Here is a 17,214-nt window from a genome sequence, read left to right as displayed (position 1 = left end):
AACAATCTATCAAAAGCTGAAAGAGACGCTCTCAAATCTTTACAAACCAACAATGACTTAATAATCAAACCAGCAGATAAAGGCGGGGGAATAGTCTTGTGGACGAAGGACCTCTACGAAACCGAGATACAAAAACATCTAAATGACACCTCTGCATATAGAGAACTCCCAAACGATCCCACTCCTCGTTTAAAGGAGGAAATTAACAGCCTCATGAAATATGCAATGGAAGAAAACTGGATTGATAAAGAAGAAAAAGATTTCCTCATCAATCAGTATCCAACCACCCCGGCCTTTTATATCCTCCCAAAAATACACAAGGATGACAAACGACCCCCTGGCAGACCCATTGTGGCTGCCATTAATTCTATCCTTGAACCTCTATCAATATACACTGACTGGTTTCTAAGACCATTTGTACCCAAAATGAGGTCTTATGTGAAAGATACAACCAGCATGTTAAAAAAATTGGAAAATATTCATTTAAATACATCAGACATTCTAGTAACTCTAGACGTAGTGAGTTTGTACACGAGCATTCCACAAGATGACTGCCTCAAGGTGATGGCCAAATACCTAGACAGACGCACCGAGACACTCAATCAGGTCCCCACAGCATTTATTTTAGAATGCATAAGGCTGGCCCTAACAGAACATTTTTTCTTGTATAAAGAGCGATATTACAATCAGCTCAAAGGGACTAGCATGGGAGCCACATTCGCCCCTGATTTAGCGAACCTATATATGGACGACCTAGAACAGCAATTCATATATAGCCCTACCAATCCTTTTTTTATCTATATAAAAGATTGGTTACGATATATAGATGACATCTGTCTCATTTGGACGGGCACATCAGATCAGCTCGCCAACTTTCACAAGTGGTTGAATCTTCAGAATCCACATATCCAATTCACGATACACAGCAATATGTACAAAATACCGTTCTTGGACTTAGAGATACAAAAAACAGCAAGTGGCAATATAGAGACGGTTCTATATAGAAAACCCACAGATAGAAACACCTTGTTAGACTACAAAAGTTTTCATCCACTCAGTCTTAAAGAAGGCTTACCATACGGACAGTTTCTCCGTATCCGCAGAAACTGTTCCAACGTGGAAATGTACAAAATTCATGGTAAAAATCTGAAGGCTAAACTAAAAGAAAGAGGATACCCCAAAATAACAATACACAGAGCATACAAAAGAGCGTTACACGTGAATCGAACAAGTATTTTTGAAACCACACACCGCCATCAAGAAGACAAGATCACGTGTGTCAGCACATATAGTCCAGTTAGCAATAACTTTAGAAAGATCATTCGCAAACACTGGAAAATGATTTATACGGAAGATTTTAAACCCCCGGTTCCACGATTTGCGTTTAAAAGACAACAAAACATTAAAGACAGTTTAGTACACACGTATCAACATCAAAAATCTATAAAGCCTACACAAACGTCATTATGGGGTCTACCCCCGGTAGGAGGACACCATCGCTGTGGACACTGTTCAGTCTGTGCACAAACAGCTACCATGAAACAGATCACCCTCTGTAATAAGGTAATCGAACTTAAAGACTTTACCAATTGTCTCACACCATGGGTGGTATATGCCATCAAATGCCCCTGCGATATGGTCTATATTGGGAAAACTAAACGGCCTATACGACAGCGTATTAATGAGCACAAATCGTGCATCAGGAATCAGGTAGAAAACAAACCATTAGTAGCCCATTTTATCACCAAACAACACAAATGTACAGACCTATTATGGTGTGTAATCCAAGTAATTAAACTATCTCCCAGAAATGGAAATAGGGATCAAATCCTTACTAGATGTGAACAAAAATGGATCTACACTCTCCAAACAGTCAAAAATGGGCTTAATATAGCTGTGGAGTGGAGTGCTTTTTTGTAGGATATCTGTAATATCTCACTAAAATCCACTAATCTAGCCCCTTGAGCACCATTAGTCACCATCTAAGTTGGTTGATACGATCCACACAATGTGGCCCGTAACATCTAGCAAGGTTGACAAGTCTATTAATTCTTGAAGCACAATGGGTTAATAAATGCTGTACTATACTAAGTCAGCCCCTGCAATATACTACAACTCATAATTGGGTTCACATTATGGGCAAGGCGGTCGACTGCGTTAGGCCCCCTTTTCAGATTCAGGAAGAATGATATGTTTATCAGACCCTGTAAATTAAACGGTATTCCGCTGACCCTACACTACCGTTGCAGTCCCTATATACTAATATTCGAGTCCCTGCACATTTTCGGTGCAAGTTGACCTTGATAAATCAAAATCCAAAAATTGAAAATCATGTAGGTTGCTAGAACCAATTTTTCGGCGATTGCATCCTTAACTTTTAATTTTCGATTGTGACATACCTGTCATCAACACTGAGAGTGCCGAAACGACTCCTGTAAATAAACTTGAGAAGCTCACAACAGACAACAACCAGTAAGACATGTTGTGGGTTAGGTGATAAGAGATTAGTCGATAGGCCAGTAGTCACGCATCATGCTTTTGACAGTGTTTACATCTGGCAATCTCCTCTGTACGGTTCGACAGCGCACTACCTTAGTGAGTGAGATCACGTGCGCGAGAAGCACGTTTTCAACATCAGGTGACCTTTAAAAAGATCAGAGCTTCGTGCTCACAATGTAACCGCGCGTACGACCAAGAGGACGCCGCCGTGTTACAGCTCGACACCGCCGACGAAAGCACAGGTAAGCAGATAAGTTTGAAGGAGTGGGAACGTGGAAATCACTCTTATTTGAAACCGGGTTTTCCCTTTATTGCAATAAAGCACATACGCCCGCTCCACTGTGATACCGCGGCACAAAGGTGGTTGCCTTGGCAACCTAACGAGGAACTAACAGTGCAAACTTAGAGCTATAGACGCTCCTAAAGAGGGCGCAGTCTATAATTGAAAAGTCTGCGTTCCCCTTGACCATTTAACTTTTTTTAAAAAAACGATGGCAGCGGGTAAATAGTATTAAGAAGAGGATCTCCAAACTATATGAAAAGGAAGATACCTAAATCATAAAACCGGCTAATTTATAAACAGTTAAGGTGCACGTATAATGTAAATTGCACTACCCATATTTGACGTGTTTTAATCCTCTGCTTCAGTAAAATAACGGCGAACGAAGTCCCTTACAGAGCATGTAAGCCCACATTGGAACTTCACAATAGGTAGTAGCAGATACGCCAATTAAGTAAATAGCAGTTTAAAACATTAGCACATTGAGGCTAGTACGCTCGCTCTATAAGGAAGTAATTGATTGTGCCTTATTTATAGGCATGTTACCGGATGTCGTGGATGACACCAGATCAAACTAACAACAGCGGATCACGAGAGATCGAAAGGAAAGAAAATAAAGCCTTCTGAAGAGTCAACCACTCCCTTTTTACATTCGTAAGTCACTTCAATATATAAAGGGGACCATTGCCATCCAGGCAAGCCGTCGAATATATTAACTATAATCTATGTGTTCCCTGTAAACAGGGTTCCAGATACTGGAAAATACGAAAGATATCCGGCATCTACAGCTCCAAGGTCTGCAAAAATACAAGTCGACCATAGGTGGGTGCTTTTGTCTTGGTTTATGAATTTGGCCATCACCTTGAATAAATACTAGTGGGTAGAGCCCGATGCACAATGTAATGTATATGTAATTTATGTTTTTAGATTCGTCGTTTTGTATGAGGAAAAGGGGAATGAAATTAAAGTTCAATATAAGCACGACTGTCCTGAAGATGGCCCAATACCTACCATATTGACCATCGCAGACTACGATGGTACTTGAAAGAAGGGCCGAAACATATGTCGACCTAGAGGAAATTCCAATGTGTTTTCCGTTGTCATGCATACTGTAAACAGCCAATATGCTTAAAAAATTGTAATCTGTTTAACCCCTAGTCCATATAATATATGAATTGGAATGAAAGGTGTGATTGATGAATGAATTATCCAATGATTGTTTTTATGTTAAGGTTTTATGTAACTATTAAAGTTATTTACAATTTTGTATCCATCGGACTCAGTCACATAACTGGCTCACTAAAGGTCTGTGGGACTGTAAAAATATAAAACAGTTCTATTGCACTTTCACCTGTGTCATCGACAGGCCGTAGAGAGAGGGGTAGTCAGTTTGGGTTTGTTCCTTTTTCTTTTCAATAAACCTCCCTGCTTACATATCTGACCCCCCGAGAACAAAAAATCTGGGAGGACCCATTTATATTACTTCCACGCACCTATTTGGTGGCCATTGGGGCCTACAAGAACTCCCCAGAGCGCATTTTTTTGGCGGCCACCCCTGTGCTTAAGGCTCACCTCAAGGGGTTGTCCAGACGGTTTCCTCTGGTTCATGGGCACACACCCGGTCTGGGACCTCAGCGTGGTTCTGGCGGCTTTACAGCGTAAACCTTTCAAGCCAATGGCCTTGGTCAACATCAGGCTGGTGACGCTCAAGGCAATACTGTTGGTAGCGCTCACTTCTGCAAGCAGAGTCGGCAAGCTGCAGGCTCTGTCATGCAAGCCCTTCACCACCTTCCACAATGGCAAGGTAATCTTGGGCACTCATCCAAACTTCTTGGCCAAGGTGGTCTCTCCGTTCCATTTGAACCAGGAAATCTGCCGGCCAGCGTTCTTACCAAACCCGCCGTCGGTGCTGAAAGGGTATTGCATTCCTTAGTCTTGGAGAGCGCTGAAGATGTATCTCTCCCGGACGAGGTCTTTCCAGAAGTCATTAGCAAGGCGGCTACTTGAGCCACTTCGTCTGCTTTCTGTAAGCACTATTCCCTTGATACCAGTTCCAGGTGGGATGCAGCGTTCGGTCAGGCGGTTCTGGTGAACATTCTTGCTTCTTCTTAATCTTGAGGCAGGTTGTCACAGCACCACCCGGTTGTCTTGATCGGTGGAATCACCCACAAGGATGGAGGAAAGGGGACAGGACATTTGAGTAATTCAAGTTACTCTACTTAGTTACTGGGTGTCAGGTTTCTTGGTCTTGGGCGGAGGTAGCACGTACACCTGCCTCCCCGTTGGATCTTGGTGCCTGGATTGTACACAATCTCAGGCCCCCGTGACCCGCCGCGGAAAGAGGGTTAGGGTCTGCTGGATTGGATAGGTAGGGGTGATTATGGAAACCGGATAGAGGATCAGGAAGAGGTAATGGATGGGTAAGGGGATTCAGGGAAAAGGTTTGACTTGTTGCCCCCCTACTGGGGTTCCTGAAATCGCTGATGCTCCACCCACCCATTCCTGCACACTAGCACACTATGCCCCCCAAAGCCCTGCCTAGTCTGGCCTTCTCCGGCCCTAGTAATTCTGCTTTGATACCTGGCACATTGTATTTTAGGATTCTCTGGTGCGTTACTGGTACGCACTCACATTGTGCATGATTGTTTGAACTCACAACCGGCACACCTTAAGCAGGTTCACTAGTACATTGCAATCATATACCCACTGGTTACATGCAATGCGTTGGTTGTTGGAACTCACAACCAACACACATTAACTAAAGAAACAAGATGGCACTTAGCTTTGTGTCGTGCAGCGGGGTACGTCTGCCATGAGCTGCGGTCCCAATGTTCAAGCCGTTTTGATCCAGCGGAGCGCCGCTACAAAGAAATCAAAAGCACATGTGAGCTTGTGTTGCGGAACAGTATAACAGAACACTTGACAAGCTACCAAAACTGCCCACTGGTGGTCTACAGCATGCAAATGCAGTCGATTTGTGGTGCCGGTTCTCCGCCACTCATGCTACTGTGCATCGGAAGTTGCTATCAGCTGTGAGCACCTCTGTACCCCATACACTTCCCAATGCCTTTAAGAGTTACATTGCCCAAACACTGCTTGCGTTCTATTCAGTTACTCCCCGAACACAATGCTCCTCCCAAGAGCGCTGCCTTGCCCGAACGCTGCTTGCGTTCTATCCAAATAAACACTCCGGAATTAACCAATAGTATGACTTGTTAGATAAAAGCACTTATCTGTTGCTGAATGCAGGGCCTGTAGTATTCGCAGGCGGTGAATGGCCCTGCGGTTCGCAGCCTGTAGGAGCCCTCCGAACACATGTACTCTCTCTCGTGTGCTGGTATATATAATACAATGTCCCCATTTTATATAAGCCTATACTTAATCATGAGAGGGGGTGGGGGGGGGGACAATGTGAAAACACTTCAGCAGCAGCAGTCCCGTGGAAATGATCAATGACTCACTGGTGCCTGCAGTCTAGCACAAAAAAAACATTGTCACAAGCTAACAACACCAGGGAAAGAAACTAAAATACATGCAGACATGAAACAGGAGGAAAGGAAAACAAACACGAGCAGTAGACAAATGCAATAGGCTCCCCCAGGCCCCACTTGACTCCATAAGGAAAGCTTGAGTCAACATATGCATAGAAAGTATGAAATCCCCACAGATTGTGTTGGAGATGGCGATTCTGTGCACATGTTGAAGCAGTGCTTTCTTTCATCCCTTCGTGCGGTAGCTGCACTAACATTCTCCAGAATCCCTAAATGTGAACATAGAGCAGCCCAATGTTTACTGAGGGCTGATGTCCCTTTTCACTTAGCTGCACTGTGTTTCTCCAAACTGTTTGCCATACTGGAGAGATAAAGGGCTAATGTGGGTTCAATCGCAGGGTGAAAGGTAGCCGTTTACAGCCTTCCCATTGATATACAGGATCTTTTCATGAACATCTTTTTCCTAATTCTGGACGTGAGATGGTGATCAGGTAGGTGCCCCCTGACCGCGCCATCTTGTGGCCTTCAAAATCGTTTTTGCACCTGTGCTTAAAAGCACGGTGAGCGCATTCGGCGCGTGGTCCCTCTCCCCTTCCCAACCCGCTTCCTGAACATCCCTCTACCCGCCTCCCTCAATGCCCCCCCGCCCTGATTGGCGCACCACACCCTCATCAAGGACACCTCAGAGCAGCCCCCTACCCGTGCAGCCCCTTCGGCTAAGGGTCCCAAGGACAAGGGCGGCTCCTACAATGGCGGCTCCAAGACATGTCTGCAGGTGTCAGCAGGGGAAGCCAATGAAGCCAGCAGTCAACAGACACCAACTAAAACTGTAATTGTGGCTTGGGTAGGGTGTATAGCAATTACTCTACTCCAGAAAGCCCCCGCCACTCTACCATACCTCTCCCTAAAGTACACCGCCATAGGCTTACACCATGCACATTTAGAGGAATGTATGACCTCCGACCTAAATCTACGCATGACTGGACTGTAAATGTTGTTTTGCATTACTTACGAACATAATTCCCAATGTTAGCTTATACCACACTTATATGGAATTCTTAACCTCAGCCTGCATCACATAGAGATAGAAAAAGTGAATGTTAGCACGTGCCACACCTAGATGGAACTTGAATGTTACCATGTGCCACACTTAGAATGGAGATCATCATCCTGCCCTACATCGAGATAACTATTGGGAAGATTAGCAAGTGCCACACTTGGACGGAATATGTAGATTAGCAAGTACTACACTTAAACAGAACTGTGAATGTTAGCATGTTAAATTTCATATAACCCACTAACCAATATAAGCTCAAATTCTCTGCATACGTATCTTTCTAAAAAAACTCACACAACCATCTCTCGCACATGGCGCACACACTTGACCACACTGCAACAACACATAAGCCGCACCTACAGCACACGCGGACTGACTGATACCCGCACCAAAACTCAGCACCCGGTGTATACCGAGTTGAAGCTGCCAACAGTACACCACTCCTCTCACTATCCTAGTCCCTCTTCACCTTACTAACCCATCCCACCTTCTCATTTGCAGATCTGCCAGAGCACCTGGGGACCAATTCCGTTGGTGACGGTGCGCTATATAAGTACCTTTAACAAAGTTCGTATCACATAGCAGTGCCCTTTTGAGGTCACTGGGGGTCTTAAATGGCTATGATGTTAGTATAAGTGTAAATGACATAGTTTCACTTCTAAAAGCCATCGGCGATGGCCAGTTTATTATTTTATATGAGTCTGCCAGCCCCCCTCTGAGGAAACAGTTATGTAGCATTGCTCATGTAGAGAGCCTATAATTATGTGCACGGGGAGAGGAAAGATAAACATCACCTTGCTTACCCTCACCTGGGAAGTAGAACCCTCAACGTGACAGCATATTGATTGATTGATTATTTGTATAGCGCCTATACACAATGTGTTTCAAAGCGCTTCAAGGAGGGTGGGAACATGGGAGAATACAATTACATTCAAACATGTCCTTGAAACAGGTCAGAATGTGAACTATCAAATCATAACAGATAGTACAAGTGCATGGAACAATAAGGGAGAGGTGAGGGGGGGGGAAAGAGACAAAACTAGCAGTAACATTACTGTGCCCGACGACAATTGTTGCAGTGCAAGAGTGACAAGGGGAGGAGGGGAGGTAAGGGGAGGGGAATGGAAAGCGGTAAGGAGAGGAACAAAACAAGTGACTATCTACAAGATAGTGCAGGGGAGGGAGTGGGAGGAGAAGACAAGAAGGGAAACAGGGAAGACACTGGCGGGGGGCAGGGGGGACAGGAAGACACTGGCGGGGGGGCAGGGTGGACAAGGAGACAATCGCGGCGGCAGGGGGGGACAGGGAGACACTCACGGGGGCAGTAGGTCAAGGCGACACTGGCAGGGGGGACAGGAAGACACTGGCGGGGGCAGGGGGAAAGGAAGACACTGGCGGGGGGCAGAGGGGAAAGGAAAACACTGGCGGGGGGCAGGGGGGACAAGGCGACACTGGCGGAAGGCCAGGGGGGACAGGAAGACACCGGAGGGGGGACAAGGAGATACTGGCGGGGGCAGGGGGGACAGGGAGACACTTGCGGGGGCAGTAGGTCAAGGCGACACTGGTGGGGGCAGGGGGGGACAAGGAGACACTGGCGGGGGGGCAGGGGGGACAGGAAGACACTGGCAGGGGGCAGGGGGGACAGGAAGACACTGGCGGGGGGCGGGGGGACAAGGAGACTGGCGGTGGGCAGGGGGGACAAGGAGACACTGGCGGTGGGCAGGGGGGACAAGGAGACACTGGCAGGGGGCACAGGGAGACACTGGCAGGGGGAAGGGGGGACAAGGAGACACTGGCAGGGGGTACAGGGAGACACTGGCAGGGGGAAGGGGGGACAGGGAGACACTGGCAGGGGGAAGGGGGGACAGGGAGACACTGGCAGGGGGACAAGGCGACACTGGCGGGGGGCAGGGGGGGGACAACAAACCAGAACGGGACTCGAGTTTAAAAGCACCCGAATGCTCTGCATAACCACTCCCCCACCCTCAGGTGCTCCTTTTCCTACCTGTCAGCTGAAGGGGAAAAGGGAGGGGATCAAACGGCATCGCCTCTGCAGAGTGTAAACATAGGCGGTGAACCATCTGCCAGTTTGCTTCCCCTCGGATTTGCCTCCCTCTCACTCTGCATCTCCCTGGGAGGGAGGGAGATCTCTTAACAGGCCCGTGTAACGTCGGAAAATGGGCTATCAATGCACTATCTTGGGCGAAATTGCCCGTCGAAAAATGCTTTCCTGACAGTCGTTACTGCGCATGCGCACCAACACAGCACATGCGCAGTAGCACCCTAAGCATTTTTCGACGGCTGAGCAGATTTCGACGTTACACCGGCCGACCTGCCATGTGTTATACTAGCTTTGGCAATCCTTTGACCTCCACTAGTCTCCCGACCCCTGGCGGGGGGCAGGGGGGACAGGAAGACACTGGCGGGGGGGCAGGGTGGACAAGGAGACAATCGCGGCGGCAGGGGGGGACAGGGAGACACTCACGGGGGCAGTAGGTCAAGGCGACACTGGCAGGGGGGACAGGAAGACACTGGCGGGGGCAGGGGGAAAGGAAGACACTGGCGGGGGGCAGAGGGGAAAGGAAAACACTGGCGGGGGGCAGGGGGGACAAGGCGACACTGGCGGAAGGCCAGGGGGGACAGGAAGACACCGGAGGGGGGACAAGGAGATACTGGCGGGGGCAGGGGGGACAGGGAGACACTTGCGGGGGCAGTAGGTCAAGGCGACACTGGTGGGGCAGGGGGAAGGGGGGACAAGGAGACACTGGCAGGGGGTACAGGGAGACACTGGCAGGGGGAAGGGGGGACAGGGAGACACTGGCAGGGGGCACAGGGAGACACTGGCAGGGGGAAGGGGGGACAGGGAGACACTGGCAGGGGGCACAGGGAGACACTAGCAGGGGGAAGGGGGGACAGGGAGACACTGGCAGGGGGAAGGGGGGGACAGGGCGACACTGGCAGGGGGAAGGGGGTCAGGGAGACACTGGCAGGGGGAAGGGGGGACAGGGAGACACTGGCAGGGGGACAAGGCGACACTGGCGGGGGGCAGGGGGGGGACAACAAACCAGAACGGGACTCGAGTTTAAAAGCACCCGAATGCTCTGCATAACCACTCCCCCACCCTCAGGTGCTCCTTTTCCTACCTGTCAGCTGAAGGGGAAAAGGGAGGGGATCAAACGGCATCGCCTCTGCAGAGTGTAAACATAGGCGGTGAACCATCTGCCAGTTTGCTTCCCCTCGGATTTGCCTCCCTCTCACTCTGCATCTCCCTGGGAGGGAGGGAGATCTCTTAACAGGCCCGTGTAACGTCGGAAAATGGGCTATCAATGCACTATCTTGGGCGAAATTGCCCGTCGAAAAATACACCGGCCGACCTGCCATGTGTTATACTAGCTTTGGCAATCCTTTGACCTCCACTAGTCTCCCGACCCCTGGTGATAGTGCTTCCGCCGTACTTAGCTGTGACTTTTAAAGCAGGCTTGCTGCGTGTTGTTAACCATTGGGAAGGCAACTAACTGGCAAGTATTATCATGTCCTGAGTACCCTAGCTGCCGGCGTTAATATCAATACAAAGCAGAGTATGAGGGGCGGATCGACTTGCGTATGTGTCCCCGGGGCTGAAACATATGTATACGAAAGGCTGCAGTCCAGCATACCTCTTATGGAATGAAGTAAAGGAGACCTGTGTGAATGAAGGCAGCGCTGGATCTTCAAATGTGCTAGTGTCTCCTCTGATCGTAGAGTTCTCTCTGCCGCAGGCCCCGCTACCGGCCTTTACCTACTGGGCGGGCAACCTTTGAGCTTGTGCCGTATATACATTGTGCCCTCTAACTGGTGACACTATGATTAAGACTAAATGGGGCGAGTGAGGTGGTGGAGCTTGCGTTTGGCTTCAAGTCTACAGGGTTAAGTACTAAATACGTGGGTGGCCACAGTCCATCCTACATTTTGTGGAGCGAGGCAAATGAGACACAGGTGAAGGGAAACATCTGTGGATCGCTGCGTGGGCTGAGGGGGCAGCAAGCTTCCAATACGTGCGGATCACATATGTATCAAACTAGCTATACTCATTCCCATGCAAGAGCAGGCATAGGGTCGGTGTAGCCTATACAACCACTACGATCTGTGGACTATATATCGCTGGCCCCCAAGGTCCTACTATTGCAATAAACCTAATCGGACTACACGTATTGGCACAATCCAGTCTTGTGGTGTGTACATTTGTTCCTAGGGATGCCACGATTCATCCAGGGACTGCAGTAACCGCAAAGAGGACACATGCAACAAACACTGGACACAGAGGGCAAGACACCATCATAAAGCCGATGCCCCTTGGCTCTGAGACCTGATTAAACAGCTGGTGAGGTACTACCGTGAGGGAAAAGTAGTAAAACCTGCCTCTTGATTGATTACAAGATTTGGAAACAACGTTGAGTTAAGAATATATACCACGGTTGAAGCAATGTCACCAACGAGCTACGAGGGGGTGGTCGCCCAGCATCAGTACTTGAAAGGGAGGTGCTGAACCAGCTGGCTACAAATTGTTATACAAGCCTGATCCTTTGTGCAATTGCTAAGCAAAACTGACTGTTAACAGGGAGACATCCTTTGTGCTACCTATCGACAATGACAAAGGGGGCATGTGGCAAGAAGAAAGGCCCTATGGATTCATTCACCAACTCCCAGACCTCGGCAGCAAGCATAGCGGCGCCTCTGGCAGGCGATGCCCCAGCATCATCAAGTAGAAATCCTAGAGAAGACCACTGTTAAGTCAGGTTTTTATCTGTAAATGTCAAACTTGATGACATAGTAGCGACAATTGTGTCACTCAAGGCGAAGCTGGAGCAGGAAGGAGCTCGGATAACAGAAACCGAAGCCAGAATAAGTGTGACTGAGGAGAAGGTAGATCAACACGATAAAGACATAGTACACTTGAAGGGGGGAGTTGTCTAAGATAATGGGCAAATTGTCATGGTCATGAAGTCGGGGGCACAGGCATGCAGGGGTGGCATGCACAGGAGACCTGGGTGGACACTGTCCTGGCGCCTTTGGCGCCAGACTCATGGACAAAAGTAAACAAGAACAACCATTTAACACCAAAAAGCTTTTATTATGGACATAGCACTTCAGATGCATTAACCTTGAATATTCCATCCATTAAGCACTTCAGATGCATTAACCTTGAACATTCCATCCATTAAGCACTTCAGATGCATTAACCCTGAAAATTCCATCGATTAAGCAGCCCCAAGTGTATTCTTGGGTGTGGCTTCTAATGGATTCACAGCTATGTAAACTGCCCTGATCCTCAAGACAGACGCTTCATGTTATTCTGCACTTACCAGCAGCGTAACGCTCACTGTCGCCTGAGGTCAGACCTGCTTACCTTTTGAAGACCCTGCTTCCTGGACATCCTGTTTCCTGCCAGCATACTTACCAACTGGGGGAAGCTGTTCTTACCTGTATATCTCTTCGGCGAACCAAGCATTCATCTTTACACTTTCCAGAACTCCAAAATCTTCATCTTGGCACCGCAGCACGATAGGCTCCATTGTCGACAGCAGCGCCTGCAAGGAAAAACAGAAGACAAGGTTAGACATTGAAAAAACTGTCAGTTTAAGGTCGCTTTTCGCCATACTTCGTGCTTTTCCTTAAACCATCACTTACCTGCTGTCGAACGTTGTGGTAGCATCAATCTTCCATCCGGCTGTGTCTCGAGTCTCACAGCTGCATTAAGGCCACATTTCCATCTAAGGTAAGAAAACAGAAGAGAGACATTATTGCGGGCATAAGGAGCAACATATAAAGACATTAAACAGAACAAATAGAATCACAAGAGCTCAAGAGACACTTACCAATCATAAGGAGAAGCATAGTCGCAGCTGGACTGGACTAATCCTTATCAGGGATCAGGGAAGGAACTAGATTCCATTCAACGCGACCCTGCCAGAAGTAGCAGGACGCAGAGCTTACCTTCCATAATTCACAGGAGCAGTATCACCACGTACCCTGCTCACAGCTTTTCTACTGGGGGAGAAGCCTGAAGAGGGCGATTCAAGTCCAGGCAGGGGTGCAACCGTGCCCCAACGCCTCCGCAGAGGCCAGGTGAGCGTAACACAAATGCGAAGATTTGGAATCGAGGTCCAGAAGGAACAATGTACGAATCATCAGAATCCCGGAATCCACATGCAAAGGCCAAATGTAGAACTTTGTGGAGACACTCCTTAAGTCCCTTTTTTCCACAGCTTCGTTTCCTGAACAATTCCTAGTGGAGCGAGCTCATTGCACCCTGGCCCCGACACCCAAACCAGAAGCCCCACCTCGCACCATTATAGCAAGACTGTTGAATTACTTGATGACTACAGTGACTTGATGCTTAGAATGTCCAGAGAGCTGGGAACGTTGAGATATGTGGAGAGTAACATTCACATATATTCTGGTTTTGCTGTGGGGGTGCAGGCCCAAAGGAGTTCATATGACCCGGTGAAAAGACAGCTCCGACTACACCGGATTCCATATGTTTTGATGTTCTCTACCAAATTGCGGATCCAACATGATGGCAGGGTGCATCTTTTTGAAAACCCTACTGAAGCTATGATCTATGTTGAATCTTCTATCCCAATTCCACCCTGGAACCGCGATATGGATCAGAACAGAAGGCCAAGACCAGACTATGATAGGAGAGACCCTGCAGATTGATTTATGTAATCTGGTATATCTTTTAGGCTTTGCACTGAAAGATGGAGTAATTGGTTAACACCAATAAAATTGAGTTCGTAGTGCCCGGTCAGTGGCGAGCGGTTGTGGCTGACATGGTTGCTGAAGCATACGCACCTCAGAAAAGTTCCAAGAGTTATGTGGGGACATCATCTAGTTGGGGTCGATGGTGCGGGCGGTGGGACGGGTCCGGTCAATACACAGTTTAAATCTGAGCATGAATCAGAGGGAGACTGGCCTGGATTGTTAATTGGGGGTTGTGATGTGAACAGCTCCCCTAGAGATGTTGTTGGTAAGGGTAAGGGTTGGGGGTGGGAAGGGAGGGTGGAAAGGACTGGGTTGTTTGAGAATGTTAAATGTTTTTCAAATGATGGTCATTGCAAGGAAATGTATGGAAAATTAGTGTGCACACATTGTAATGGGTTGACAGGGTTATTGTAAATGGCATTCAAAGGTCCTGTAAGCAGAGGGCTGCAAATCAAGCTGCCGTACTGGAATGTCCGTGGCCTCAACAACCCAGGTAAGGCACGGAAAATCGGTGCGTATGTGTCATGGCACGCCCCACAGATCCTGATGTTACAGGCGACACATGCTTTACAGAAAGTAAATAACACCTTTGCTAGTAATTGTGGCTCATTGCGTTATTACACAGAATATTCTACACAAGCTAGGTGTGTCCCTATTCACCCCACATTGGGTTTCAGGTTTACGAGAAGTAAGGTTGATCCTTTGGGACAATACGTTCTTGTGTGGGGGGATATTACTGGGTACCCAACCGTATTGGTCAATACTTAAGGGCCTAACCTGGATGAGCCAGAATTTTACCAGACAATAGTGACATGATTATCCTACTAGAAGAGACCTGGGTAATCTGGGGAGGTGATTTTAACACCATTCTTAACATGCAATTGGATTGTTCCTCAGACGCCCTGCGGATGCTTACAAAAGCAGCCAACACAATACACCAGATTCTGTGACATCTGGCCCTCACTGATGTGTGGAGAATACTTCACCCAGATGATGAGTTCACATAGTATTCCACGGTCCATGATTTGGAATCACAAATAGATTATGATTACCAATACGGTACAGGGCTGCAAGATCCTTCCACGTACGCTGTCTGACCATTCCCCGGTCGCTCCAACTCTTGAACTGTATGACTCGCCTCCAAAGGCGCCACGATGGAGGATGCCTTTTGCACTTCTTAGGGACCCCCGTGTGACTGAGGCCTTACGGCAGGAATTGCACATTTTTTTGTCATCAATGTTGGATCTGTACGCACCCATAAGGTGCTTTGGGAGACTTTCAAAATTTGAATTAGGGGTATTATCATGGCCAAAACTTCTGGATGTCTTCAAAATATTAGAAGAGAATTAGGACAAATCGAATCCCAGCTCATTGAACATGAAAACAAGTATAGTACAACACACAAAGAGGAGACTCTAGCACGCATTCAGGAGCTGTTAGGTGAATTCCACAAGTTAGCAGACAGAGATATATTGTATATGACTACCCCAGTAAGAGCTCGCAGATATGGGGAAGGGGTTAAAGCTGGTAGGTCACTTGCTAACCTATTAAAAGCAGAGAACTATCGTAATCCCATTGCAGGGATTCAGGCTGCAGATGGTTCAGTAATGGCTCACGATAAGGATATAAATGATGCATTGACACATTTTTATTCCACACTATATTCCAATTGAGATGAAGTAACGGAAGACAAACTTTCTAGATACTTAGAGAAATTGGGACTTCCCACGATCTCGCCCAAAACTAAACTCACCCTTGATCAACCCATGACGCAGGAGGACATTGTTACTGCCATTCAATCGCTGGCGTCTGGAAAGGCACCTGGATCAGATGGCCTAGGGATCGAGTTGTAAATGGAAATCCACCAGGAATTGGTCCCTATCCTGCTGTGTGCGCGGTAGAAAGCTATGGAACAGGACTCACTCCCTCAGACGATGCGTGAAGCCATTATAACGGTGCTACTTAAACCACACTGACCCCCACATAATATGGCCTCATATAGGGCTCTGTCATTGATCAATACGAATGCTAGAATATTAGCTAAAATCCTGGCCTCAAGGCGTCTCCCTAGTATGGCCCAGTTAGTGCATCCGGATCAATCAGGGTTCATTCCCACGAGATCGACTGCTCTGAATCTCCGTCACTTGTTTGGTGTGATAACTCGGGTGAGTCCTGCTGCGAAAGCAGCAGTGGCCACCCTAGACGCCGAAAAGGCATTTGACTCTGTGTCGTGGAGGTATTTGTTCAGGGTTCTAAGCTGCTTAGGGATTGGCCCTTACTTCATCAGTTGTGTACGACTCCTATATACCAATCCGGGAATGAGAGTCCTAACTAACCAAACGTCGGCATTATTCTCACTGGTATGGGCACCAGACAGGGTTGCCCCTTCTCCCCCATACTTTTTGCCCTTACCATTGAACCCATGGCCGCCTTTGTTGGAGAGGTACATGGGCACAGGGGGATTAGAATAAGCGGGTCCCCACAAATAATATCGTTATACGCGGATGACACCCTCCTATATGTCAGAGACCCAGAATATAATCTTGAACCCATCATGAAGGACATCCACACGTTTTCTCGATATTCCTGCTATAGAATAAATGATTCCAAATTAATTGTTTCCTATCACACCCATCACACCAATGTTGGGTGGCTGTGTGGTCACAGCCACCCAACATTGGTGGGTTTAAATGGGCACCTATTTGTTTCTGTTACTTGGGTATAATGGTGTCGAGAGACTGACTATCACTGTATGCAGACAATTATGATACTTACAACTACTATCCAGAAAGCTACTGTTCTGGGCAAAAGTCCCAATTTCACTTTATGGACGGGTCGCTATTTTGAAAATGGTGGACCTCCCAAAACTGTTATATTTCTTTTGCAATATCCCTTCATGGCCCGGTAGAACCTTCTTCACCAAGCTCAAATCGCTAGCTACTACATTTGTCCGGGGGCCCGTAGTGGCAAGGATAAATTGGCATAAACTAGCTGAACCATACACTAGTGGCGGCCTAGCAGCACCCGATTTTGATCTCTACTACTTGGCATCACAAGCCCAATTTGCAAGACATTGGTGTAACCCCGAAGACGCAGCTACACATATACCATTGGAGAGAGACGACGTGTCCCCCACTAACCTA

At 47.7% G+C, this 17,214-nt stretch overlaps 1 protein-coding gene and 1 long non-coding RNA gene across 3 annotated transcripts in view; one reads left to right on the top strand and one right to left on the bottom strand.

The window, feature by feature from the left end:
• The window catches only part of LOC138567650 (uncharacterized), a 43,256-nt gene extending 33,667 nt beyond the window's left edge, over window positions 1-9,589 (bottom strand). Inside the window, exon 1 of the long non-coding RNA XR_011302268.1 lies at window positions 9,333-9,589. This is a non-coding gene — a long non-coding RNA (uncharacterized lncRNA). The remainder of the gene's footprint in view (window positions 1-9,332) is intronic.
• ALG1 (ALG1 chitobiosyldiphosphodolichol beta-mannosyltransferase) overlaps window positions 1-17,214 on the top strand; it is a 2,244,281-nt gene that overhangs the window by 2,074,197 nt on the left and 152,870 nt on the right. The window lies entirely within an intron of this gene.

The sequence above is a fragment of the Ambystoma mexicanum genome, chromosome 2p (assembly GCF_040938575.1).
Source record: "Ambystoma mexicanum isolate Mex_15411 chromosome 2p, UKY_AmexF1_1, whole genome shotgun sequence".
NCBI lineage: Eukaryota > Metazoa > Chordata > Amphibia > Caudata > Ambystomatidae > Ambystoma > Ambystoma mexicanum.
Note: the sequence above shows the minus strand (reverse complement) of the source record. Positions and strands in the feature narration are given on the sequence as shown.